This window comes from Heterocephalus glaber, unplaced genomic scaffold (assembly GCF_053883595.1).
Source record: "Heterocephalus glaber isolate CG9 unplaced genomic scaffold, H.glaber_assembly_v1.0 deba00001613, whole genome shotgun sequence".
NCBI classification, from domain to species: domain Eukaryota; kingdom Metazoa; phylum Chordata; class Mammalia; order Rodentia; family Bathyergidae; genus Heterocephalus; species Heterocephalus glaber.
Genome location: NW_028258384.1, coordinates 7,695,325 through 7,720,922, shown reverse-complemented (window position 1 = coordinate 7,720,922; position 25,598 = coordinate 7,695,325). Strand labels below are relative to the sequence as shown.

The following is a 25,598-nucleotide window of genomic DNA, read 5'->3' as shown; positions in this document are numbered from 1 at the left end:
ATTTTTATTGACTTTCCGGAATTTTGAATATGATATATTGTGGAGTGGTTCTTTTCTGCTTGAGGTTATGTGGGTTTTTATATGAATTTTGTCCTTGAATATTTAATTTTTCCCTAGATTTGGAAAATTTTGAGCTATGATTTTATTTGCTTCCTTCCTTCCTTCCTTCCTTCCTTCCTTCCTTCCTTCCTTCCTTCCTTCCTTCATTTGAGACAGAGGTCTCACTGTGTAGTCCAGGCTGGCCTTGAACTCACTGTAGCACAGGGTGGCCTTGAACTCTCAGTGATCTTCCTGCCTCAGCTTTGAATTGTTTTTTTTCCTTGAGTCATCTAGCAGCCATTGGATCCAGCTTGCATGCCGTCTTGTCACTTTTAGGATATCATTGAGTATATTATCTATTCCATCTTCCTTGTCTTCGAGTTCTGAACCTCTGTCCTCACAGTGGTCAAATCTGCTAATCATATATTGTATTGAGTTTTTCACATCTTGAGTTTTTGCTTGATTCCCTTTCATAATTTCTAATTCTTTACCAGAATGGTCATTCCTGTTTTTATTATCATGTTTAACTTATTTTGTTCATTTAAGGTCACTGAACATTGTATTAATTATATCATTTGTCTGTTTCTTTAAAACCTCTTTAAGCTTGCTAAATATGTTCTAAATTTGCTCATATGTTTCTTTTGTGATCTCTTCAAACTTTTGGATTGTTTAATTTTGCAAAAGTTTTTTTTTTATTGTGTTTTAATTAATTTTTCTGTCATTGCAGGGACAAAATAGCCAACACTCAAAGTTAACAGAGGAAAGGTTTATTTGGCTCACAGTTTGTGGAGGCTTCAGTCCATAGCTGGCTGGCTCCAAAGCAGGGTGGCATGGCAGAGGGGCATCGCAGAAGAGAAACAGTCTATGGCAAGCAGTCGGGTGAAAACACATTAGCTCTCTTTCTGTCCCTTGTGTTTTATGCTGGTACCTGCCCTAGGGTAAGTGTAGTGCTCACACCCTTAATCCTAGCCAGAACTATGCCAAACCAATCAGTGGACTGATTTAGTAATCTCATATCCTTGTTCCCAGAACCACACACTCTAGATCCAGCCACCTCTGAAAAAGCCCCATCTATGACCGCGTGAGGCTTTATGGGACACTATAAACACAAACCATAATGCCCTGTACCTTCTTTACTTCAGTGCCCATGAAATTAGCTCTGGGGGAGTTAAGGGTTTTCAGAGGCATCTTATTGCCTTAGTTTCTCATGTTTCTGTTGCTTTTGTGCTGATGGTTGAAGATTAGGTTTGAAAAACCCTGTCACTGTTGTTTAAATCTCTTTAGTTAGATTCTGTCTCCCTGTGATGTGTCCTTGAGTTTAGTTGTGTTGGTGTTTATAATCCTCTTCAACAAATAATATTGAAAGTTGCAAATTTCTTCTAGGCTCTTGATTTCCAGCACCACTGTGAGAGAAAATGAAGTTCACTAATGTTGTTGACAGAAAGACAAACCAGATATTGACACACAGTAAAAACAAATGAAGATGAAAAGCTATGCCACCATTAACAGTAAGAAAGAAATCAGCAATAATTTTAGAGGCAAATACATATCAGATATTGAGGCATCGTAGAACTTATTAAAAGGTATAACAGCCTTAATACTAGAAAATAAATCTTAAATAACATAGACACACAAAATTTTTGTTTGGTGGGGTTTTTTGTTTTTTAGTTTTGTTGTGTTTTGTTGTTTGGGACAGGGTCTAGCTGTGTAGCTCAGGCTGGCCTTGAACTCACTAGGTAGTCCAGGCTGGCCTTGAACTCACGGCAATCCTCCTGCCTCAGCCTCCTGAGTACTGGGATTACAGGCATGCACCATCACACCCTGCACAAAATCAAATATTGACAAAGTGAAAATCCACTAAAATCACCTATTCTACCATCACAGTAGAAAAAAAATTAAAAATAGCATAGTGTAAACTAAATAGCTGGAAACTAATAAAGCTTAATAATAAAAATAGAGCTGGTAGGGAAATTAAAATGGGAGAAATAAAATTTTTTAAAAACTGAGGAGGAAGAGAAAAGTAGAATAAAAATTTGATTAAAGAATTGAAGAGAATTAAAAGTGACAAATGAACAAAAAGAAAAGAAAAATAAGGAAAAAGAAGAAAACAAGACAAAAGTAAAGGAATAAGCAAAACACCAGGAAAAAAAGAGAAATGAGTCCAAAAAATTGCTGTGTTATGTATTTGGATGAGTAATTCTTTTGCAAAGCCTGTGGTATTGGAACCTTTCAGATGTGAGGGAGGGATAGTTAGTCACAACTTGCGTGAATTGTGTTATTAGCCTCACTTTTTGTTATGTGACTGCTGAGGTCAGTCCTGCCTTTCCAATGGGGCTCTCTTATTCAATGGTGTATACCACAGTGCTATATTAACTGCAGTGCCTTTTAGCATTTATGACCTTCTTTGCCATTGAGCCACTGCTATCTCTGAGGAGCTTTGCAGCCTATGAGCTTGTGAGATGCCTCACTTATTCCAGAGGCCCCTCTGACCATATCTCTGGCATATGGCAAACGTTGAAGCTGAGACATATGCCTGATTGTCTTGGAAGATGGAGAAATTGAACTGAGCACTTAGTTATGTCTTGAAAGTAGGCAAAGAAGGGGCTAAGCAGTCTGTTGGACTTATTCTGAGCTTTTCCAGATCCAGCCACTTCAGAGACCTACACATGGCTGGCTAGATTTCTCATCACAGGCTGGGACCACCGAGTCATCCACAACCTGAGCTTGCTGCTGCTAAAACTACTTTTAAAAAAAAACAAGGAAAAAGTCTTTAATTCATAAATTAGAGAGAGGATAGAAAAGGATTCCAATTTAGGTAGGTGGAGAGGGGACACTCTGATACAGGGGTTCCGATTGGCCAACCTGCAAAGGCAAGTGGCCAGCATTTAAAGATTACCTCATGGGCTGTGGTCCAGTTGATTATTTTCTCAGTCCTAGTGTCCTAGATTTGGAATCAGTGACTGGGAGATTGTTTCATTCTCAGAATGGTGTGGTGGTCTCAGTCAGGTGGGGCTCCGCTTTTTCTGGATTCCAGGTGATCACAGGTTTGGGACAATGGCTAGAGACTTCTGGTTATAGGTGAATGACCCTGTAAGCCTCTTGTCCTCAGTCTTGAAGGTGGATGTGATTCTGTAAACTCAGGACTATTCGACCCTGTCCAGCCAGCTCCTAGACAGACATTCCCTAAGCAATTTACATACCCTTAATGCAGAGTTGAGAAGAGTTTGAGCCAAGACTTATAATAATAAAGGATACAAAATGAAGGTCAAGCTTTGTTCTGCTTTTAGATGTCAACTTTGTGCATCTGTTTGCTGAAGTGAATATCATAATTCATAGCAAAAATGGCCTTTAGGTTTCTGACTGTTCCAACAGAAAGCACAAATCATGCTTTTAATGAGCAGTAGATAAGGGCCAACAATTTTGCCATTTCAACATCCCTGTGGTTGTCCCTAACTATGTAATAACAATGATATTACTGTGTTATTACCTGCAGAGACTTTGTCCTCCTTAATCTTAAGGAAGGAGAGACAAAGATCTTTCTTTTTGTAAAAAAAAAATGTTAACAACTTTATGCTCCAGTTATACTCTCCTGTTGAGTGTTTAATACTAAGCAGTTAATCAAAGTTAACTTCACTTTTACTATTAAAGTGAGTTGAGGCTTCTCACTATGTAGCCCAGGCTGGCCTCCAACCCACAGCAATCCTCCTGCTTCAACTTCCTGAGTACTGGGATTACAGGCATGTGTCACCATGCCTGGCAGGTATACCAGATTTAAAGTGAGAATAGTTGGTCTCAGTCCTATTATAGTTTTCTTTGAATACAGAGACTCATTGTCATATCCCACCTATCTTATATGGAACGGGCTATGATTTTATTTTACATTTCTTTATTGATTGATTGATTTTCTTTTTCCTTCAGTACCAGGGATCAAACTCAGGACCTTGCACTTGTGAGGCAGGCGTAGCACCACTGAGCTAAATCCCTGGCCCAGTTGATTGATTGATTGGAGACAGGGTCTCACTATGCAGTTCAAGCTGGCCTTGAACTCACTATGTAGCTAAGGCTGGCCTAAAACTCAACAGTGATCCTCCTGCCTCAGCCTCCCAAGCGCTAGGATTACAGGCATGTGCCACCACACCTGACAATTTTATTTTATTTTAAAAAAATTATGTTTTATAAGTACATGTTTGCCATTCATAATGATCACATTCATCATGGGGAATTTGCACCTGTACATAATACATCATTATCCCCCTAGGATGTCACAGTAAAATTTTTTTTTGGTACTGGGGATCGAACTCAGGACCTTGCACTTGTGAGGCAGGCAGTGGCACCACTAAGCTAAATCCCTGGCATAGTAAAATTTTTTTAAAGGAGTACTTCTTTTTTTTTATGGTGTTACTCTATCTTTATTCTCTGATTACACTGAAAAAAATTTAGAACAAAACATTCCAATGTTAATAAAAATACTCGTATCAAATGTCAGATTTAGTCTTTAAATGAAACTCAAGGTGCTGAATCAAAGTTGGCTCTGTAGTGTCTACAATTTGTTCAAACCTGCAAAGATAGATCCCAGATTGGTTCAGACATCATCAGATTCTGCTCACAAATATTCTCCTGTAAGTACAATATCTAAACACTAATTTTGAAATAATTCCACATTTAATGGATTAATCAGTATTAAGTCATTGAGATTTACATTGCTGTTTTCAGAATGTGAACTACTATCATGTACAGCCAGTGTATACTGACAGTGATACTCTTCAACCTTAACACAATTATTGGTTCTCCCAGGGAAAGATTAAGGCTGTGTCGCCATCCAGTATTTCTGCTGTAATCCACAAGCCTTACATTACCAGCACCCCTGGGATAGATTTCATGTCAAGTGCTAAGACAGAAATCATTTTCACTAAATTATACTATATTCTCAGGACTGATTCTAGTGCAACTGGCTTCATGATGCATATGTCATGGGTATAAACAATTAACCGGTAAAAAAAAATCAAGTGACATGTTTTACATTGATTTTAAGGAAAAAAATTAATTAAGAGGTACGTGTTTTAATCTTTAAATATAGACTGATTGTGTAAATGAGACTGCAGATAATGCTCACAGAACTATACAAAGCCAGATATTAAATAAGAAACAATCTACAGAACTCCCACTTATCCTTTAGCCACAATTTCAATGATTATATTTTCTGAACCAAAAATCAAAACACATGGTTTGTGTTAGAGTGTTTCTGTGTTATTTCTGGGTGTAAAAGGTGACCTGAGTAATGTTTTATTCTTTTTTTGGGGTACGAGGATCGAACTCGGGACCTTACACTTGTGAGGCAGGCACTGGAACCACTGAGCTAAATCCCCAGCCCCATGTTTTATTCTTTTTGCAGTACTGAAGACTGAACCCAGGGCCTCATGTATGCTAGACCAGCACTCTACCACCCAGCACATGACCGTCCTGCCTCAGCCTCCTGAGTAGCTGAGATTACAGGCAGGGGTGCCACCAAATAGGCTTTCCTTAAAGGAGTATTTCAATGGGAGTATAATGTCCATGTTTATTTTTAGGAATATTTCTATTGATGAATTATTTGTTTTATGAGTTTTATTATATTGTGTACTTAACAGGAACACAAAATATTGTTTTTAATATATGAGTGTTTAGAATAAACAACATTTTCAGCATCAACTGTTTATTTGCTTACAAAATCTAAAAAATAAGAAATAGATTTGTTTATGAACTACAATGAAAATACGATAAAACTGCCACAGAAATAATTTTTACTTGAGTTATCACACTTAAGGCAGTCTTCCCACACGAAAACAGCAAGTTTCACACACAAGAATTGCTTACACTGACAGCACATGTGTTTTGTTTTTCTATCGTTTTTTTGGCAGGTTACACTTGTCACGTCTCTCATCTTCCTGTTTTGTCAGGAGGTTCCTATTATATAATATGCACTTAGCAGGAAACTGAAATATCAGTAAAATAAAATATCGAATATGTATTAGATGTTTAGAATAAACATCAACATTTTCTACATCAACTATTTGCTTACTAAATTTAAAATATAATACCAAATAGAGGCCAGGGATTTAGCTCAGTGGTTCTGCCACCTGCTTTGCAAGCACAAGGTCCTGAGTTCGATCCCCAGTACCAAAAAAAAAATAATAATACCACATAGATTCCTATGTGAACCACAATGAAGATACAAATAAGCCCCCCACAGAAATAATCTTTATGTGAATTATCACACCTACAGTAGTTTTCATACATGAAAACAGCATGTTCCATACAAAAGTATGGCTTACACTGATAGCACATGTGTTTTCGTTTCCTGTCTTTTTTGTTAGGACATAATTGCCATCTTGCTGGTCTTCCTGTTTTCTTAAAGAGGCTCTTGTGATGTCTCATCTGTCTCTTCACTGGTCTGCTCCAGAATTCTTCTGAGGAGTTCTTTGGGCAGATCCATACTTTTCTTCCTCTGTTGTAATTGATTATTTATCAATTCCGGTCCCAACCCTCTAAGAAAACTTCTCCATGATATTTTGTGCTTGCTATTTTCTTTGTAAACTATGAAGCTATTTATGCCTGACATGTTTAGGGTTGAGTAAATCACAATCATTGACCAAATGCTTTGTATTTTGAATGACATCATAGTTGCTGCATAACTCATCAACAACATCTAGTACACCTTTCATTTTGTTGTAAAATGTGACCTTTTTGGCTTCATTTTTATTGAGATTTCACTATGAATCAATCCTTTTTTTTTTTTTTTTGAGACATGGTCTTGCTAGCTTTGAACTCTCTATGTAGCACAGGGTGACTTTGAACTCACAGAATTCTCCTGTTTCAGCTTCCCAAATGCTGGGATCACAGGTGTGCAGCACCACACCCAACCTATCAGTCTTATCATCTTTTTAAAAAAGTGTTTTGTGGTACTGGGGATCAAACTCAGGACCTTCCACTTTCAAGGCAGGCATGGTGCCACTGAGCTAAATCCCTGGCCCATCAGTCTTATCATCCTGATGTAGTGTTGATAGTATCAATACTACTGTTTTTTTTTTCACCATTTAGAAAGCCAATGTTATGTCTTTCTGAAATCCAAAGATTGTACTATACATTTCTCTATCGTGAACTTTCAATATTTGTTCTGGAATCTCTGCTTTCTTCTTGGGAATAGTTTCTGGGCTGGTCATCTGGTGTTCTTGAATGTGACATTTGGGTTACTTTTTGAAGTAGGTGTAATAAACCTGTTCACAACATCATATAGATTTTTACTGCGTTAATAAAGGCATGGTGGGGCTGGGAATTTAACTCAGTGGTGTAGCCGCCTGCCTCTCAAGTGGAAGGTCCCGAGTTGGATCCCCGATATCAAAAATAAATAAATAAAGGCATGGTGGCTGAGTTCCAGGATAATTTTCAGAATTGAAGGTGTAAAATGTCTTCGCATCTATGAGGGCATATTATTTATTTATTTATTTATTTTGGTACTGGTCGGGGGGGATCGAACTGGGGACCTTGTGCTTGCAAGGCTGGCGGTGGAACCACTGAGCTAAATCCCCAGCCCAGGACATATTTTTATACCATATTTGGAAGGTTTATTTGGCATATAGTGCCACAAGCTTCAACAACCACAAAATGATGCAAGTTCTTCATCAATTGTCATGTATTCAGATGGCATATAAATTATTCACACTTCAAAACAGCTTTGAAAAAATGAGTAAATAGCAGCCAAATTGTTGGATTTTTTTCTTTCTTGGTGAGTCTTTTTGTCATCAAAACGTAGGCAATTTTGAAGGAAAACAAATCTCTTGAGTGTCATTATTGTTTTAAAAATCTCAATACATCTGTCACTTCTCCATAAATCCTTTAGATTATGACAATTTGAATGATAGTCCTGCTATGAAAGCTTTTGGTTCATATAGTGAGGTGTCATGATAAATATATTTTGAAGTATTACTATTGGTCCATATAGAATGTGTTACCTATATTTCATTATCAGTGTATTTCACAACATCTTGAGGCATATTTTCCATTATAATTTCCAACACTGAATTCCAGTGGTGGCATTCTATCTAATAGGTTGCACCCCTGGCAGAAATCTAATAATGTTTTCTGACCTAGTTTTGACGTTGGATTGTTTAGGTTTACATGACCATCTTGTAGCATTTTGACAAGTGAAATATTTATTTACATTACTGTTTTCTTCTTCATCTGAATCAAGGTCTTCATTCTGTACTTGTCTGTCATATCTTACTCCATTTCACTGTCACAAGTTCTTTGGCTTACAAGATCCAAGTCGTCATTGGTAACCAAGACACCTGATGACTCAGTTTCAACCTCCTCCCAAAGTTGTGAAAGCAGATTTTCATGTGACATTGTACTGAATTAGACTAATTCTACAAAAAAAATCACAAGAAAGCATTTAATAAAAAAAATTATAAATATACAAAAATGTAACATGGCACATAACATCAGTAAAATTCACTTGATACTTTGACACATGTGCATAGCACTTGCTGTTCCTCTACCAAGTGCATGAACACAAAGATTGCTTCCTGTTATCTCCCAGCACAGCTACCATTACACTAAAGTAAATATTTTTATTAAAAAATATGGTATGGGTGTCTGCTACCCAGTATGAGGGAAAATTTTTTTCTCATTCCCCTCCCCTACCTTTAGCCATTCTTCTCTTCCCCATTTATGAAAGCTCTGTTTTCATTTTCCCCTTCAGTTGTCTCCTTTAAATCCCTTTTCCTTTCCTCCCCTACCCCAGTCCCTTGTTTCCCTTCCCTTCAACAACTTTTTCCTACTTCCTAATACCTATTCTTCATTTTGCTCCTCATTTATATTTTAGATTTCTCACACAAGAGAAAACAAGGTGATATTTCAACTTGTGTGTTTGATTTATTTCACTTAAGATAGTGGTCTTGAGATGCATCCATTTACCTAACAATGTCTCATATTTATCTTTCTGTGTGGCAGAACAGTACTCCATTGTACCACATTTTATTTATCCATTCATCTGTTGATGGGCATATGAGCTGTTTTCAAGATTTAGCTATTATAAATTGTGGTGCTATAAACATGGGCATGCATGTGTCACTGTGCTAGGATAACTTTAACTATTTTTTAAAATTAATTTTGTTAGTACACTTTAGGTATACAATATAATGACAGTCATCATTGCAAATTTGTACCTTTACATAATCTATCTTGGTTATTACTTTGTCCCCATTCCGCTGCCCTCCCTTCAACCCCTCCACCCCTCCTTATTTACAAAGACTTTGTTTCCATTTTTTCATTGTCTCATATTAATTCCATTCCTTACTTTCCTTTCCCCAGTCCCTCCCACTTCTCCTTCCCACTTGGAACTTTGCATCCTATTTCATAGTATCTATTATGCCTTTTGATCCATATTTACACTTTCAGTTTCTTACACCAGGGAAACTGTTCAGCATTACACATGTGTGTCCTATTTATTTCACTTAAGAGTATGGCCTCAATGTGCATCCATTTGGCTATAAATGTCTCTAGTTTCTCATTCTTTATGGCTGAGTACTACTCCATTTTATTAAAAAACTCCACATTTTCTTTATCCAGTTTCCAGTTGATGGACAATTGGGCTGTTTCTAATATTTAGCTATTAAAAACTGTGCTGCGATGAACCTGGATGCACATATAACATATAACACTGTGGTATGATTCTTTTAATTCTTTTTTTTTGTATTAAATTCTTTTATTGGTACATTGTAGGTATACAACACAATTACATTTCTCATTGGGAATTGTACCTTTACATAATGCATCTTGGTTCTTATTTTTTCCCCATTCCTAGCCCTCCCTTCACCTCCTCCACCCTTCCCTATTTACAAAGACTTTATTTCCATTTTTTCCATTTCTCATCATTTTTTCCTTTCCCTTCTTTCGTTTCCCCTGCCCCTCCCACTCTTCCTACCCCTTTTAATTCTTTTGAAGAGATACCCGGTAGGGAAATAGCTGGGTCAAATGGGAGCTCTAATCCTAGTTCTTTGAGGTTATCTCCATACTGATTTCCATAGTGTTTGCAACAGGCTACACTCTCGCCAACAGTGCAGCAGGGTTCCTCTATCCCCACAGCCCCACCAGCATTTGTTATTGGTTGATTTCATGATAGCAGCCATTCTTTCTGGGGTGAGGTGGGATCTCAGCCTTGTTTTCATTGTCATCTCTCAAATGACCAGTGATGTTGAACATTTTTTTATATGTTTATTTGCTATTTCTATCTTTGTCTCAGAAATGTCTTTTCATTTCAGATGCCCATTTTTGGATTGGGTCTTTCAATTTGGGAGGGTCTGATGTTTTTACATGTTTTAAATATTCTAGATAGTAGACCTTTGTCTGAGAAGAGCTGGTAAAATTTTTTTCTCACATTGTGAGTTGTCTCTTCACGCTCTTGGTGGTTTTACTTGCAGTGCAGAAGCTTTTTAATGAGAAGAGATCCCACTTGTTGATGCTTTGTGCTAGGTCACGTGCAACTGAGATTTTGTTCATGAAATCTTTTCCTATGCCAATGTCTTCAAGAGTTCTACCTAACCTCTTTTCCAGCTGGTTTGGTGTTTCTGTCTTAATATTTAGATCTTTAATCCACTTTGATTTTAGTTTAGTGCATGGTTAGAGATATAGGTCTAGTTTTAATCTCTGGCAAGTTGAAACCCAGTTTTTCCAGCACCATTTATTAAAGAAGCTATCTTTCCTCTAATGAGGTTGTTTGGCTCCTTTGTTGAAGATGAGGTGGCTGAGTGTGTGTGGAGTTGTTTCTGCATCTTCCAATGTGTTCCACTGGTCCTCAGGTCTGTTTCTTTGCCAGTACCATGCTGTTTTTATCACAGTAGCTTTGTAGTAGAGTTTCAACTTGGAGGTTGTGATACCCCCTGCCATGTCTCTGTTACCTAGAATTGCTTTTGCTTTTCTGAGTCTCTTCTTGTTCCAAATGAATTTTTGGATTGTTTTCTGCAGGTCTGTGAAGTATGCTGCTGGGATTTCAATTGGGATTGCATTGAATCTGTATAGGATTTTTGGAAGTATTACCATTTTCACTATGTTGATCCTTCCTACCCAGGAGCAGGGGATGTCTTTCCATTTTCTTATATTTTCTTCAATCTCTTTTTTCAGAATGCCATAGTTTTCAGAGTATAGGTCTTTGATTTCTTTCATTAGGTTGATTCCTAGATAATTAATTTTTTTTTGGATGCTGTTGTGAAAGGAATTGTTTCTCCAGTTCCTCTTTCAGTAAGTCTGTTGTTTGTGTACAGAAAAGGTATTGATTCTTGTTTGTTGATTTTGAATCCAGTTACTATACTGAATTTCGTTATTTTTTTTAATTAAATTCCTTTATTGGTACATTGTAGGTATACAACACAATTACATTTCTCATTGGGAATTGTACCTTTACATAATGCATCTTGGTTCTTATTTTTTCCCCATTCCTAGCCCTCCCTTCACGCCCTCCACCCTTCCCTCTTTACAAAGACTTTTTAGTTCCATTTTGTCCATTTCTCATCATTTTTCTTTTCCCTTCTTTCCTTTCCCCTGCCCCTCCCACTACCCCTACCCCTTTGGACCTTTTCTTCCTGTTTTGCATCATCGATTATTCATTCTAATCATTGGTACATTTTAGGTATACAATATAATGACATTCATCATTGGAAATTTGCAACTTTACATCGTCTCTCTTGGTTCTCATTTGTCACCCTTGCCCAGCCCTCCCTTCAACCCCTCCAGTCCTCCCTATTTACAAAGATTTTGTTCCTATTTTTCCATTTTCTCATATTAATCCCATTCCCTTCTATCCTTTCCTCTAGCCCTCCCACTTCCTTCCCCTTTGCCCCTTTTCTTCCTATTTCACATTACCTATTATACATTTTAGTCCTTATTTACACTTTCAGTCTCTCACACCAGAGAAACTATTCAGTATTTATTCATGTGTATCCTATTTATTTCACTTAAGAGTATCACCTCAATGTGCATTCACTTAGCTATAAATGTCTCTAATTTCTCATTTTGTATGGCTGAGTAGTACTTCATGTTATTAAACAACCACATTTTCTTTATCCAGTCTCCAGTTGATGGGCATTTGGGCTGTTTCCAAGTTTTAGCTATTACAAACTGTGCTGTTATGAACATGGGCACACATATATCACTGTGGTATGATTCTTTTAATTCTTTGGGGAAGATACCCATCAGGGGAATAGCTGGGTCAGCTGGGACTTCCAGTCCTAGTTCTTTGAGGTATCTCCATACAGATTTCCACAGTGGTTGCACCAATCTACACTCCCACCAGCAGTGGAGCAGGGTTCCTCTTTCCCCACAGCCCCGCCAGCATTTGTTATTGGTTGATTTCATGGTAGCAGCCATTGTTTCTGGAGTGAAGTGGAATCTCAGCGTTGATTTCATTTGCATCTCTGGAATGACCAGTGATGTTGAACATTTTTTCATGTATTTATTTGCTATTTCTACTTCTTTGTCTGAGAAATGTCTGTTCATTTCAGATGCCCATTTTTGGATTGGGTCTTTAAATTTGGGAGGTCTGATCTTTTTAAGTTCTTTATAGATTCAAGATAGTAGACCTTTGTCTGAGGAAAAGCAGGTGAAGATTTTTTCCCACTTTGTGGGTTGTCTCTTGACACTGCTGGTGGTTTCTCTTGCTGTGCAGAAGCCTTTTAATAAGAAGAGATCCCACTTGTTGATTGTTTGTGCTAGTTCACGGGCAACTGAGGTTTTGTTCATAAAATCTTTTCCTACACCAATGTCTTCAAAGGTTCTACCTAACCTCTGTTCCAACTGGTTCAGAGTTTCTATTTTAATATTTAGATCTTTAATCCATTTTGATTTTAGTTTAGTGCATGGTGAGAGATACAGGTCTAGTTTTAATCTTTGGCAAGTTGAAGCCCAAGTTTTCCATCACCATTTATTAAAGAGGCTATCTTTCCTCCAGTGAGGGTGTTTGGCTCCTTTATCAAAGATGAGATGGCTGAGTGTGTCTGGCGTTGTATCTGGATCTTCTAATCTGTTCCTCTGGTCCTCAGGTCTGTTTCTTTGCCAGTACCCTGCTGGTTTTCATCACAGTAGCTTTGTAGTATAGTTGCAGGTTGGGGATTGTGATACCCCTGCCATGTCTCTGTTACCTAGAGTTGCTTTTGCTATTCTGGGTCTCTTCTTGTTCCAAATGAATTTTTGGATTGTTTTCTCAAGGTCCATGAAGTATGCTGCTGGGATCTCAATTGGAATTGCATTAAATCTATATAGCAGTTTTGGAAGTATGGCCATTTTCACTATATTAATCCTTCCTACCCAGGAGCAGGGGATGTCTGTCCATTTTCTGATATCATCTTCAATTTCTCTTTTCAGAGTGCCATAGTTTTCAGAGAAGAGGTCTTTAATTTCTTTCGTTAGGATGATGCCTAGGTATTTCAGTTTTTTGGATGCTATTTTGAAAGGAATTATTTGTCCTATTTCTCAGTGAGTCTGTCATTGGCGTAGAGGAAAGCTATTGATGTTTTTGTGTTAACCTTGTAACCAACTACTTGACTGAATGTGGTTATTAAGTCTAGAAGGCTTTTGGTGGAGTTCTTGGGGTCTTCTATAGACAGTATCATGTCATCTGCAAATAATGACAATTTGACTTCTTCATTTCCTATCTTTATTCCTTTTATTTCTTTCCCTTGCCTAATTGCCGTGGCTAATGTTTCCAGAACTATATTGAACAAGAGTGGTGATAGTGGACATTCTTGTCTTGTTCCTGATTTTAGTGTGAAGGATTTCAGTTTGTGACCATTTAGTATGATATTGGCTGTTGGTTTTTCATAGATGGCTTCTATCAGTTTGAGGTAGAGATCATCTATTCAAACTTTTTGTAGGGTTTTTACTATAAATGCATGATGGATTTTGTCAAGTGATTTTTCTGCATCTATGGAGATAATCATATGGTTTTTGTCCTTGGCTCTATTGATATAGTGCATTACATTGATTGATTTGTGTATATTGAACCATCCCTGAATCCCTGGATGAATCCCACTTGATCAGGGTGTATGATCTTCTTGATGATCTTCTGCATTCTGTTTGCCAGTATCTTATTAAGGATTTTTGCATCTATGTTCATTAGTGAGTTTGGCCTAGAGTTCTCTTTTTCGGTTGGGTCTTTCTCTGCTTTGGGGATCAAGGTGATGCTTGCTTCCAGGAGTGAATTTGGGAGTATTTCTTCCCTTTCAATTTCATTGAAGAGTTTAAACAGTAGCAGCAGCAGTTCCTCTCTAAATGTCTTGTAGAATTCAGCATTGAAGCCATCAGGGCCTGGGCTTTTCTTAGTTGATAAGTTTTTAATTACATTTTCAATTTCATTGGTTGATATTGGGTTGTTCAGAATTTTTAGGTCTTCTTCGTTCAACTTTGGTAATTCATGTGTATCTAGGAATCTGTCCATTTCTTCTGTGTTGTCCATCTTATTGGCGTATAGGTTCTGGAAGTAGGTATTGATGATCCTCTGGATTTCTGGTGGGTTTGTTGTAATTTCACCCTTTTCATTCCTAGTTGCATGGATTTGGGCCTTTTCTTTCCTTTTTCTGACAAGGTTGGCTAAAGCTTTATCAATTTTGTTGATTCTTTCAAAGAACCAAATCTCGGCTTCATTGATTTTTGTATCGTTCTCCTAGTCTCCATTGCATTGATTTCTCCTCTGATCTTTATAATTTCCTCCCTTGTATGAGCTTTGGGCTTGTCCTGCTCTTCTTTTTCTAGAAGCTTGAGGCTCAGCGTCTGGTTGTTTAATTGGGCTCGTTCTGTTTTCTTAATATGTGTATTCCCTGCTATGAATTTCCCTCGTAAGACTGCTTTCATTGTGTCCCATAGATTCCTATATGTTGTATTGTCATTGTCATTTAATTGAAGGAACTGTCTCATTTCTTCTTTAATTTCCTCTGTGACCCATTGGTTATTCAGAAATGTGTTGTTCAATTTCCACGTGTTTATGAAAATTTTTGAGTTTGTTTTGCTATGGATCTCCAATTTCATTGCACTATGGTCTGATAATATACAGGGGATAACTTCAATTCCTTTGCACATACATGTGCTATGTGTGAGTATGTGGTCTATTTTGGAGAATGACCCATGTGCAGCTGAGAAGAATGTGTATTCTGATTTTGTAGGGTGGAAGACTCTGTAAACATCTGTTAAGTTCATTTGTTCAAGAGTTCGATTGAGTTCTAGTATTTCATTACTTATTTTTAGTCTAGTTGATCTATCTATTTGTGACAGTGGTGTGTTGAGGTCCCCCACTACAATTGTATTAGTGCATATATGAGTTTTCATGTCCTTTAGTATTTGTTTTATAGAGTTGGGTGCACTAGTGTTTGGTGCATTGACATTCATGATTGTCATCTCTTCCTCTTGGATTGTTCCCTTTACAAGGATGTAGTGTCCTTCTTCATCTCTCTTAATCAGTGTTGGTTTGAAATCTACTTGATCTGCAAAGAGGATAGCTACTCCTGCTTTTTTTGGTGTTCCCATCACATGGAGTATTGTTTTCCACCCTTTTACTTTCAGTCTATGATTTTCCTTTTGAATTAAGTATGTTTCTTGTATGCAGCATATTGTTGGATTTTACTTTTTGACCCATTCTGCCAGTGTATTTCTTTTGATTGGTGAATTTAGACCCTTAACATTGATGGTTATAACTGAAACGTATTGACTTGTCATTGCCATGACTTTTTCTTCTTGTTGGGTTCTTCCCCTTTACATTTAATTTCTTGTCATACCAGATGGGTTCATTCTGCTTTGCTTCCTGGGATTGTGATCCTCAATGTCTGTTCCTAGGATACTGTCTAAAATTTTTTGGAGTGCTTTTTTGGTATTCATGAAGTTCCTAACGTGCTCTTTGTCACGAAAGGATCTTAATTCTGTATCAATTTTGAAAGATAGTTTTGCAGGGTACATCAATGTGGGTTGCAGGTTGTTTTCCTTTAGGGCTTGAAATATGTCACTCCAAGCTCTTCTTGCCTTGAGGGTTTGTGTTAAGTTTGCTGTGCACCCGGAAGGAAACTCCCCAACTCCATCCCAGGCTCCTAGGGCAGTGAAGATCAGCCGGTCCCAGCACCCAGAAGGAAGCTCCCCCACCACCATCCCAAGCGTCTAGAGCAGAGAAGCTGAGCCGGTCCCAGCACCTCGACGGAAGCTCCCCCACTGCCATCCCAAGCTCCTAGGGCTGAGAAGGTGAGCCACGTGGGCACCAGAAGCATCCCTCCCCCATGGAAGTGAGAAGACACATAAACAAGCCTCAAAAACAGACTTCCAGATAACCTACAGCAACCCCAAAGGGAAACGAGATGGAACTCTCTGCTACTCAACCACCTGGACTCTCTGAACTGGCAACAAAAGAGGATCTGGGAAAAATGAAATCAGAAAAAATTACTGAGATAACAGCAAAGATTTTGCTCATGGTGGAAGACATGATTAATAAATCTAGAGAGGACACAGATAAAAAAAATAGAGGATCTGAGGAACATGATGGAATCCCAACATAGGAAACAAATGGAATCTATGAAACAGATACAAACAAATTTCCAAGAGATTAAAAACTCCATTGAAAGTCTGCACAGCAGAATGAACCAATGTGAGGATTGAATTTCACATATAGAAGATAAGATTGCAATTAGTGACCAGGAAAGAAAAATTGCTTTAAAATTGTAAGGGAACAGGAGAAATCAATCAAGCAGCTGCTAGATGATGCAAAGAAGAATAACATAAGACTGATTGGAGTCAGTGAAGAAAGAGGAGAGAGTGCAGATGACATAAAAAACTCTTCACAGAAGTGATGGCAGAAAACTTCCCAAGCAGGGGAAAGAACTTGACATACAGATAAGTGAGGCGTATATGACTCCAGCTAGCCTTAATCAAAAAAAAATCTACATATAGGCGTATAATAGTTAGGATTCCAGAAATCCAACAGAATAAAATTCTACAAGTAGTTAGAGAAAAGAAATAAATCACATACAAAGGAAAGTCCATCAGAATCACAGCAGACTTCTCAATGCAAACCCTCAAGGCAAGAAGAGCTTGAAGTGATGTATTTCAAGCCCTAAAGGAAAACAGCCTCCAACCCAGACTGATGTACCCTGCAAAACTTTCTTTCAAAATTGATGGAGAAATAAGATACTTTCATGATAAAGAGCACCTCAGGAACTTCATGAATACCAAACCAGCACTCTAAAAAATTTTATACAATACCCTAGGAAAAGACAATGAGGATCACAACCCCAGGAAACCCAGCAGAATGAATCCATTGGGCGTGACAAATTAAATGCAAAGGGGGAGAATACAACATAAAGAAAAAGTCATAACAAGGCTTTTAAAACTTTTGACTTCATCTCCCTAATGAGTGTATAATTCAATCTTGTTATTGTACTGATTAGTATTTTTCTGATGCTAGTATTGCACACCATTCCTTGTGCTATATTGGCTATTTATCATCTTCTTATGTCTACAATTTAATTGGGTTTTCTAATAACGAGCTCTGAGAATTCTTTATATATTCTGTTCATAGGTTATATGCATTGTAAATATGGTCTGTTTAAGGACTACTTTTCATTTTAATGATGTCATTTAAAGTTCTAAATTTTGATGGAATCTCATTTATCAATTTTTTTTCTTTTATACATCAGGTTTTTTGTATCCTAGGTAGTTCTTGCCTACGCTGAATTCTTACATATTTTCCCTTATAATTTCTTCTTAAAGTTTTATACTTTTCAGCTTTCTTTTTTAGGTTCATAGATCCCTTCAAGTTATTTTCATGTATGGAAAAAAGGGTTGAGGTTAATTTTTTATATACAGATACCAGGTGTTCTAGTGCCATTTACTGAAGACACTATCTCTTCCTCAGCTCTTGAATCGAGTTTATATTCTATAAAATGCTAATGTTAAATAATCTTTCAAACGTCAGTGGACCATATATGTGTTGTTCTATTTCTAGATTCTCTGTTTTATTCAAATGATCTATATGTCTTTCCTTACACCAACACTGCCTTGATTACTGCAGCTTTAGAAGAAGTCTTAAAATTGGGTGCTAAACGTCTTCCAACACTGTTTTTGTTTTTGTTTTTGGCTTTTCTGTGTCCTTTGTACTCCTACATAACTTTTAAATTTCAATATCCAGTTCTTCATTTATAGCAAGTATACACAGACCTGAATTTTTATATACATACCTTGTGTTTTCTAATCCTGCTAAATTCAAGTACAAGTTCTAGGGGCTCCTAGAGATTTCTTAGTATTTTCTCTGTAGATGATCATTTCTTCTACATATAAAGATTTTGCTTCTGCCATGCCATTCCTATCCTAGTTGTGTCATTTTATTGCCAGACTATTTTGGTTTAGACCTATGTTTCAAAGTCTAATGGACAGATGAAGAGTAGGCATATATGCCCTTGTTCCCCACTTTAGGGAGAAAGCATTGTATCAGCTCCATTCATCAAAAGAGTTTTTGTTGAAAGTATGGAGTACATGTCTTTGATCTGTTGAGAAGGTTCTGTTCTACTTCTAGTCTCCTGATAGCTTTTACCATGAACAGCTGCAGAATTTAGTCCAATACTCTTTCTCCAACTAGTGACAGGATCATATAGCTTTCTCCTTTCCTCTGTTAAAATGATTACTTTTGGGGGTGGATCTTCCAATACTGAATCAACACTGCCATCCCTATAACAAAACTACTTTCTACATACTGCCAGATCTGACTTCTAAGAGTTTAATTTGTTAAACAAATTTCTGTTCATGTTCATACTTTTTTCTTCTATTATCTCTATCCAGTTTTAGGATTAGCACAATGTTGTTTTCCTAAAATGAGGGGAGAAGTGTTCCTTCTTTTTTCTGCTTTAAATGTTTGATATAATTTATCAGTTAAAATGTTTATGAGCCTGCTGTTGTCATATAGGTAGGTTTTCAAGCTAGGCATATACTTTCTTTAATAGGTGCTATTCAAATTTTATATTTCCTCCAGAGTTAGTTTTATTAATTTGTCTTCTAAGTTACTTCTTAGAAGTTGTCAAATTTATTTCAAAAAAGATTTTTGTAATATGCTTTCTATATCCTTTTAAATTCTGTAAAATCTGTGGTAATGTTTCCTAGATCTTAATATTGTAATTTAAAAAAAATGTATAACTGATATTGTGTAACAGGAAGAAAGGGTCTAAAAAAGCAGGGGAATGGGGAGGGGTAGTGGAAGGGAAAAAAGAGAAAGGAAAAAAATATCAGAAGAGGAATAAAATGGAAACAAGGTCTTTGCAAATAGGGAAGGGTGGATGGGGTGAAGGGAGGGCAAGAGAATGGGAAAAAAATAAGAACCAAGAGACTCATGTAATGGTACAAGATCCCAATGGTGAATGTAACTGTATTTTATACCTAAAATGTACCAATAAAATTAATGGGGGAAAAAAAAGATACTGAGTTAAATAAAACATTAGATTAATTTCAAGAAGTCTGCTGTGATTCTGATGGGCTTTCCTTTGTATGTGATTTGTTTCTTTTCTCTAGCTGTTTGTAGAAGTTTGTTCTTCTGTTGGGTTTCTGGAATCTTAACTATTATATGCCTACATGTAGATTTTTTTTTTTTGATCATGGCTAGTTGGAGTCCTACATGCCTCACTTATCTGTATGTCAAGTTCTTTCCCCCTGCTTGGGAACATTTCTGCCCTCATTTCTGTGAACATTTTTTTTTTATTTTGTCTTCACTCTGTCCTGTTTTTTCATTGTCTCTGATCAGTCCTGCGTTGTTCTTCTTTGCATCGTTTTGCAGCTGCTGGACTCATTTCTCATGATTTCATACTATTTTAATGAGACTTTTCTTTTCCTGGTTATTAATTGCAATCTTATCATCTATATCTGAAATTCTGTCCTCATATTGCCTCACTCTGGTGTGTAAATTTTCAGTGGAGTTTTTAATCTCTTGGAAATCTGTTTGCATCTGTTTTATGGATTCCATTTGTTTCCTATGTTGAGATTCCATCATGTTCTTCAGCTCCTCTATTTTTTATCTGTGTCCACTCTAGATTTATTAATCATGTCTTGCTCTATTGGCAAAATCTCTGTTGATGTCTGAGAAATTATTTCTGATTTCATTTTTTCCAGATCGTCTTTCATTGCCAGTTCAGGGTGTCCAGGTGGTTGAGAATCAGTGTTCCATCTCGGATATCTTTGGGGTTGCCTTAGGTGATCTGGAAGTCTGGTTTTGAGACTTGTTCACATGTCTTCTCATTTCAATAGATGCAGGCTGCTGTTCCTTTGTTGAGTTAACTTTTTGTTCTCCCAGTTGTCTTCAATTCTCAACAAGCCACAGAGCTGCCTTTTCTCTGCTGCTCACCAGTACACTAATTTCTGGGTTCAGACAGGTGGCCTTCTGGACCCCTGACCTGACCTGTTGTCTGGCTGGGCTTCTGGCTGGGGCCTGTGCATACTTGGGATGATATCTAGGTATGCCACTGGCTAGGGCCCCTATGCAGCTGTTGTCTGGGAGGGTCTTTGACTGTGGGCTGTGCACCCCAGTTCCTGTTGTGTGAGCAAGCTTCTGGCTAGGGTATCGTGCACTTACTGATGGTATTGTGGTGAACCTCTGGGCGTTGCTTGTGTGCCTGTGCAGCTCTTCCAGGTAGGCCCTTCCTTGGCTTGGGCTGGTGTGCCCCAGCCTCTGGTTCTGGGTAGAGCCCTGGCTGGGATCTGCTTGCCGGTGTGCTGTTCAGGTCCATACCACTGCTCCCTCCAACTAAGGTGTTCTGGTGTGCCTTTTTTTTTTTTTGAAGTTTTATGGTCAGTTTATTAAGTTCAATGGTGAAAGTTATCAGAAGAATATTCTCCTGAGAGTTATTTTTTCTTAGATAAAAAAGAAAGGAAAATTAAAAGCCTCTCAGCACAGCCACAGATGCTGTGGCTGTGGAGCTCTCCAGAGATGGTGCATCAGTCCTCTGAGTCACTCCCTGGGCCAGCAGGGTTGTAGTCTGGGTCATCCTCAACATCCTCCAGCTCCAAGTCATCCAGTTCCTGGAACAAAGACTCATCTACTTCCATATTATTTCCAGCATCCTCCAAGAACTGGATATCAGATGTGTCAAGATTATGGTTGGTTTCAAACAGCTGTTTGCCACTTAATTTATTTTTTCCTGCTTGCTCTTCTTCTTTTATCTGTTTCTTTTTAATTCCCAAGAGTTCTGCATCAAAATTGGCTTTCCAACATAAGAAATTCTCAATTGTAACAGGGGTGCCATGGAGTAATTGCTTCTCTGCTTCTGCTTCTTTTTCTTTTAGTTTCTTTTCTTCCTCTCTTCTCGTTTTTATCTGATCTACTATTTCATTTAATTTTTCTGGCACTGCTGTCACTAGAGTAAAGATCATGACCACATGAAGATTTTCCTCAGCCTGTAATGCTAATAATTTTAAAATGTCTATGACATCATTATCTTCTAGGTTTTCTTGGGAAAATATTTCATAAAGAGGAGCTTCAGCTAGGTATTTTTCACTGTATGTAAACTTGAGGGTAGTCTGGACAGCTTCATCATTTTCTCCAGCCTCAGATGTCACAGTGATGGTGAAGCTAGGGGGATTTTCTGATAATACTGTGAAGGAGTCAGGGTAGATAGACTCCAGACCCTCCAGTTCATTTTGCTGCTCCTCGCTGTAGTCTGTCATCGTGGCCCTGACTGCTGCCATTGGAGCACACCGACACTCAGGCAGTGCGCCACAGCCGAGTCTCCTGGTGTGCCTTCATTGCAGAGATTTTCTTCGCTTTTCTGGCATGTTTTAATTTTCATCAAGGGGCCTCAGAGAGGCCTTCTTTCTGTTGTTGTCTTCTACTCTATTTTCTCAATCTTAGAACAATGCCCTTTATGACCCCTGCAACTCTGAGATGTGGATCTAGGTAATGGCTTGGCACAGCTATGGGTGGGTGGGGGTGTGTGTGCTGGCGCCTGTGTGGCTCAACTCCTTGGCACTCTGGGCTGGTGGGATGGCGGCCCGAGAGGCTCACCTCCTTGGTGCTCTGGGCTATTTTTTTTTATTGGTGAATTGAGACCATTAACATTGATGGTCGTAACTGATATGTATTGACTTATCCTTGTCATGACATTTTTTTTTGTTGGATTCTCCCCCTTTGCATTTAATTTGTAGTTATGCCTAATGGATTCATCCTGCGTGGTTCCTGGAGTTGTCATCCTCATTTTCTTTTCCTAGGCTAGTGATTAAAATTTTTTGGAGTGCTAGTTGGTATTCATGAAGTTCCTAATGTGCTCTTTGTCATGAAAGTATCTTATTTCTCCATCGATTTTGAAAAATGGTTTTGCAGGGTACATCAATCTGGGTTGGAGTTTGTTTTCCTTTAGGGCTTGAAATATGTCACTCCAAGCTCTTCTTGCCTTGACAGTTTGTGTTGAGAAGTCTGCTGTGATTCCGATGGGCTTTCCTCTGTATGTGATTTGTTTGTTTTCTCTGACTGCTTGTAGAATTTTATCCTTTTGTTGGGTTTTGGAATCTTAAGTATTATATGTCTAGGTGTAGATTTTTTGGGGGGTAGTGGGAATTGAACTTGGGACCTTGAGCTTGCAAGGCAGGTGGCGGAACCACTGAGCTAAATCCCTGGCCCTGCAGATTTTTTTTTTTAATCATGGCTAGTTCAAGTCCTATATGCCTCATTTATATGTATATCAAGTTCTTTTTCCTTGCTTGGCAAATTTTCTGCCATTACTTCTCTGAACAGTTTTTTTATATGTCATTTTCACACTATCCTGTTTCTTTATTGACTCCAATCAGTCTTATGTTATTCTTCTTTGCATCGTCTAACAGCTGCTGGATTGATTTCTCATAGTCCCTTACTATTTTCAAGAATTTTTTTCTTTTCCTGATCATTAATTGCAATCCTGTCTTCTGTATCTGATATTCTGTCCTCACATTGGCTCATTGTGCTGTGTAAACTATCAGTGGAGTTTTTAATCTCCTGGATATCTGTTTTCATCTGTTTTATGCATTCCATTTGTTTCTTATGCTGGGATTACAACGTGTTTCTCAGCTCCTCTTTTTTTATCTGTGTCTTCTGTAGAGTTATGAATCATTTCTTGCACTATGGACACAATCTCTGATGGTATCTGATAAATTATTTATGACATCATTTTTTCCAGATGTTCTTTCATTGCCAGTTCAGGTATTTCAGGTGTTTGCATATCAGATTGTTCCATCTCGGTTCCCTTTGGGGTTGCCTTAGGTGGTCTGGAAAGAAGGATGGTTTTGAGACTTGTTTACATGTCTTCTCATTTCAACAGATGCAGCCTGCCGCACCTTTGTTGAGGTGATTTTTTGCTTGCCCAGTCGCCTTCAATTGTCATCAAGCCACTGAGAGGCCTTTACTCTGCTGTTCACCGCTGTGCCATTTCCTGGGTTCAGAATTGTGGCTTTCTGGATCCCTGTGTTGCCCTCTTTTCCCTTTGGGGTTTTGGCTGGGGTCTGTGCACAATTGCCTTGGTATCTGGGCATGCCTCTGGCTCAGACCTGCCCCCCTGCGTAGCTGTTATCTGGGAGGGCTTTTGGCTGGGTGCCGTGTACCCAAGTCACTGGTGCTTGAGCAGGCGTCTCACTGGGGTCTGCCCACACTTACCAATGGTATCTGGATGGGCCTCTGGTTGTTGCTTGTCTGCCTTTGTAGCTCTTTTCCAGTCAGATCTTTGGCTGGGAACTGTGGTCCCAAGGTGCTGGTGTCTGGGCGGGGCCCGACTGGGACCTGTGCCCACCTGGGCAGCTCTGGTCCATGCAGGTTTTCCTGCTGGGATCCGTGTGCCCTTATGAGTGGAATCTTGAATGGAGTATGGCTGTGTCTTGTGCCCCTGTCCAACCCTTTTCAGGCTCGCCTTTGGCTAGGGCCTGTGGGCCCAAGCTGATGGGGTCTGCATGGTGCCCTGATGGGACCTGTGCTTACCAGCACAGCTCTGATGACTTTGAGTCTTGTGAGAAGAAACCTAAAAGGGGAATAGGTAGGGCAAATGAAGATCTAGTTTTTTTTTCTTTTGAGTAATCTCCATTCTCATTTTCATAGTAGTTGTAGCAATTTCCACACCTACTAACAATGGAGAAGTGTTCCTTTTTTTCCACAGGCCAGCATTTGTTATTGATTGCTTTCTTGATGATAGCCATTCTTTCTGGAATGAGATGAAATCTCAGTGTTGTTTTTATTTCCATTTCTTGAGTGACCAGTGACGTTTTGCATTTTTTCTTATATTTGCTTCCTGTTTGTACTTCGTCATAGGAAAAATGTCTATTTGTTCCAGGTGCTTATTTTTGGATTTGTCATTAAATATGGAAGGTCTAATTTTTATTTTTTGTGTTCGTCATATATTCTAGATAGTAGTCCTTTGAGGAGTAGCTCACAAAAAGATTTATCATTCTGTGGATTGTCTCTTCATTTTGGTTGTTTCCTTTGCTGAGCAGGAGTTTTTTTGTTTTCATTTGATGTGATACCAGTTGTTGATTCATTGTCATATTTCCTGAGGAATCGTTTTTTTTTTTCATAAACTTATTGCCTGCACCTATGTCTTCAAGTTTTACCTATTTTGTTTTCAAGCAGATTAGTGGATTCTGTTTTCATATTTACATCTTTGATCCATTTTGATTTTAGATTAGTGCCTGGTGAGAGATATGGGTCTAGGTACAATCTTTGGCACCTAGAATGTCTGTTTTCCCAGTATTATTATTATTGTTTTTTTGGTACCAGGGACCAAACTCAGGACCTTGCACTTGAGAGGCAGGTGCAGTGCCACTAAGTTAAATCCCTGCTCCCTTCCAGCACCATTTTTTTGTTTTGTTTTGTTTTGTTTTGTTTAGTACCTCGAACTTGGGAACTTGCACTTGTGAGGCAGGCAACAGCACACCACGGAGCTAAATCCCCAGCCCCTCCTAGTACCATTTTTTAAAGAGCCTTTTTTCCAGTGAAGTTTTTTTGCTGTTTCTCCCCTTTGTCAAAGATGTAGTTGAGTGTTCTTAGAGTAGTTTCTGCATCTTTTGTTCTGCTCCATTGCTCCCTAAGTGGTTGTTTTTTAATTCCATGCTGTTTCTAATCATTGTAACTTTGTAGTATGACTTCAAATCAGGGATTGTGATGGCCCCCACCTTGCCCTTGTTGCCTAGAATTGCCTTTGCTACTCCAGGTCTCTTCTGATTCCATATGAATTTTAAGATTGTTTTTCCGAGGTCTGTAAGGAATGATCTTGATATTTTGAGTTGGATTGCATTAAATTTGTATAACCATTTTGGAGGTATGGCCATTTTGGCTATATGGGTTCTACCTGTCCAAGAGCAGGGGATATCTTTCCATATTGTGATATCCTTTTCCATCTCCTTTTTCAGAGTATTGTCATTTTAAATGTAGAGGTCTTTCACTTCTTTGGTTAGATTGATTCCTCAGTATTTCATTTTTGAAAATTGTATGGGGGCCCAGTCGAAATGAGAAAACACATAAATAAGTCTCAAAACCAGACTTCCAGATCACCTACAGCAACCCCAAAGGG

General features: G+C 38.3%; 1 protein-coding gene and 1 pseudogene across 4 annotated transcripts in view; one reads left to right on the top strand and one right to left on the bottom strand.

The window, feature by feature from the left end:
• Brwd3 (bromodomain and WD repeat domain containing 3) overlaps nt 1–25,598 on the top strand; it is a 223,662-nt gene that overhangs the window by 52,090 nt on the left and 145,974 nt on the right. The window lies entirely within an intron of this gene.
• On the bottom strand, nt 21,013–21,741 carry LOC101698215 (RWD domain-containing protein 1 pseudogene; annotated as a pseudogene).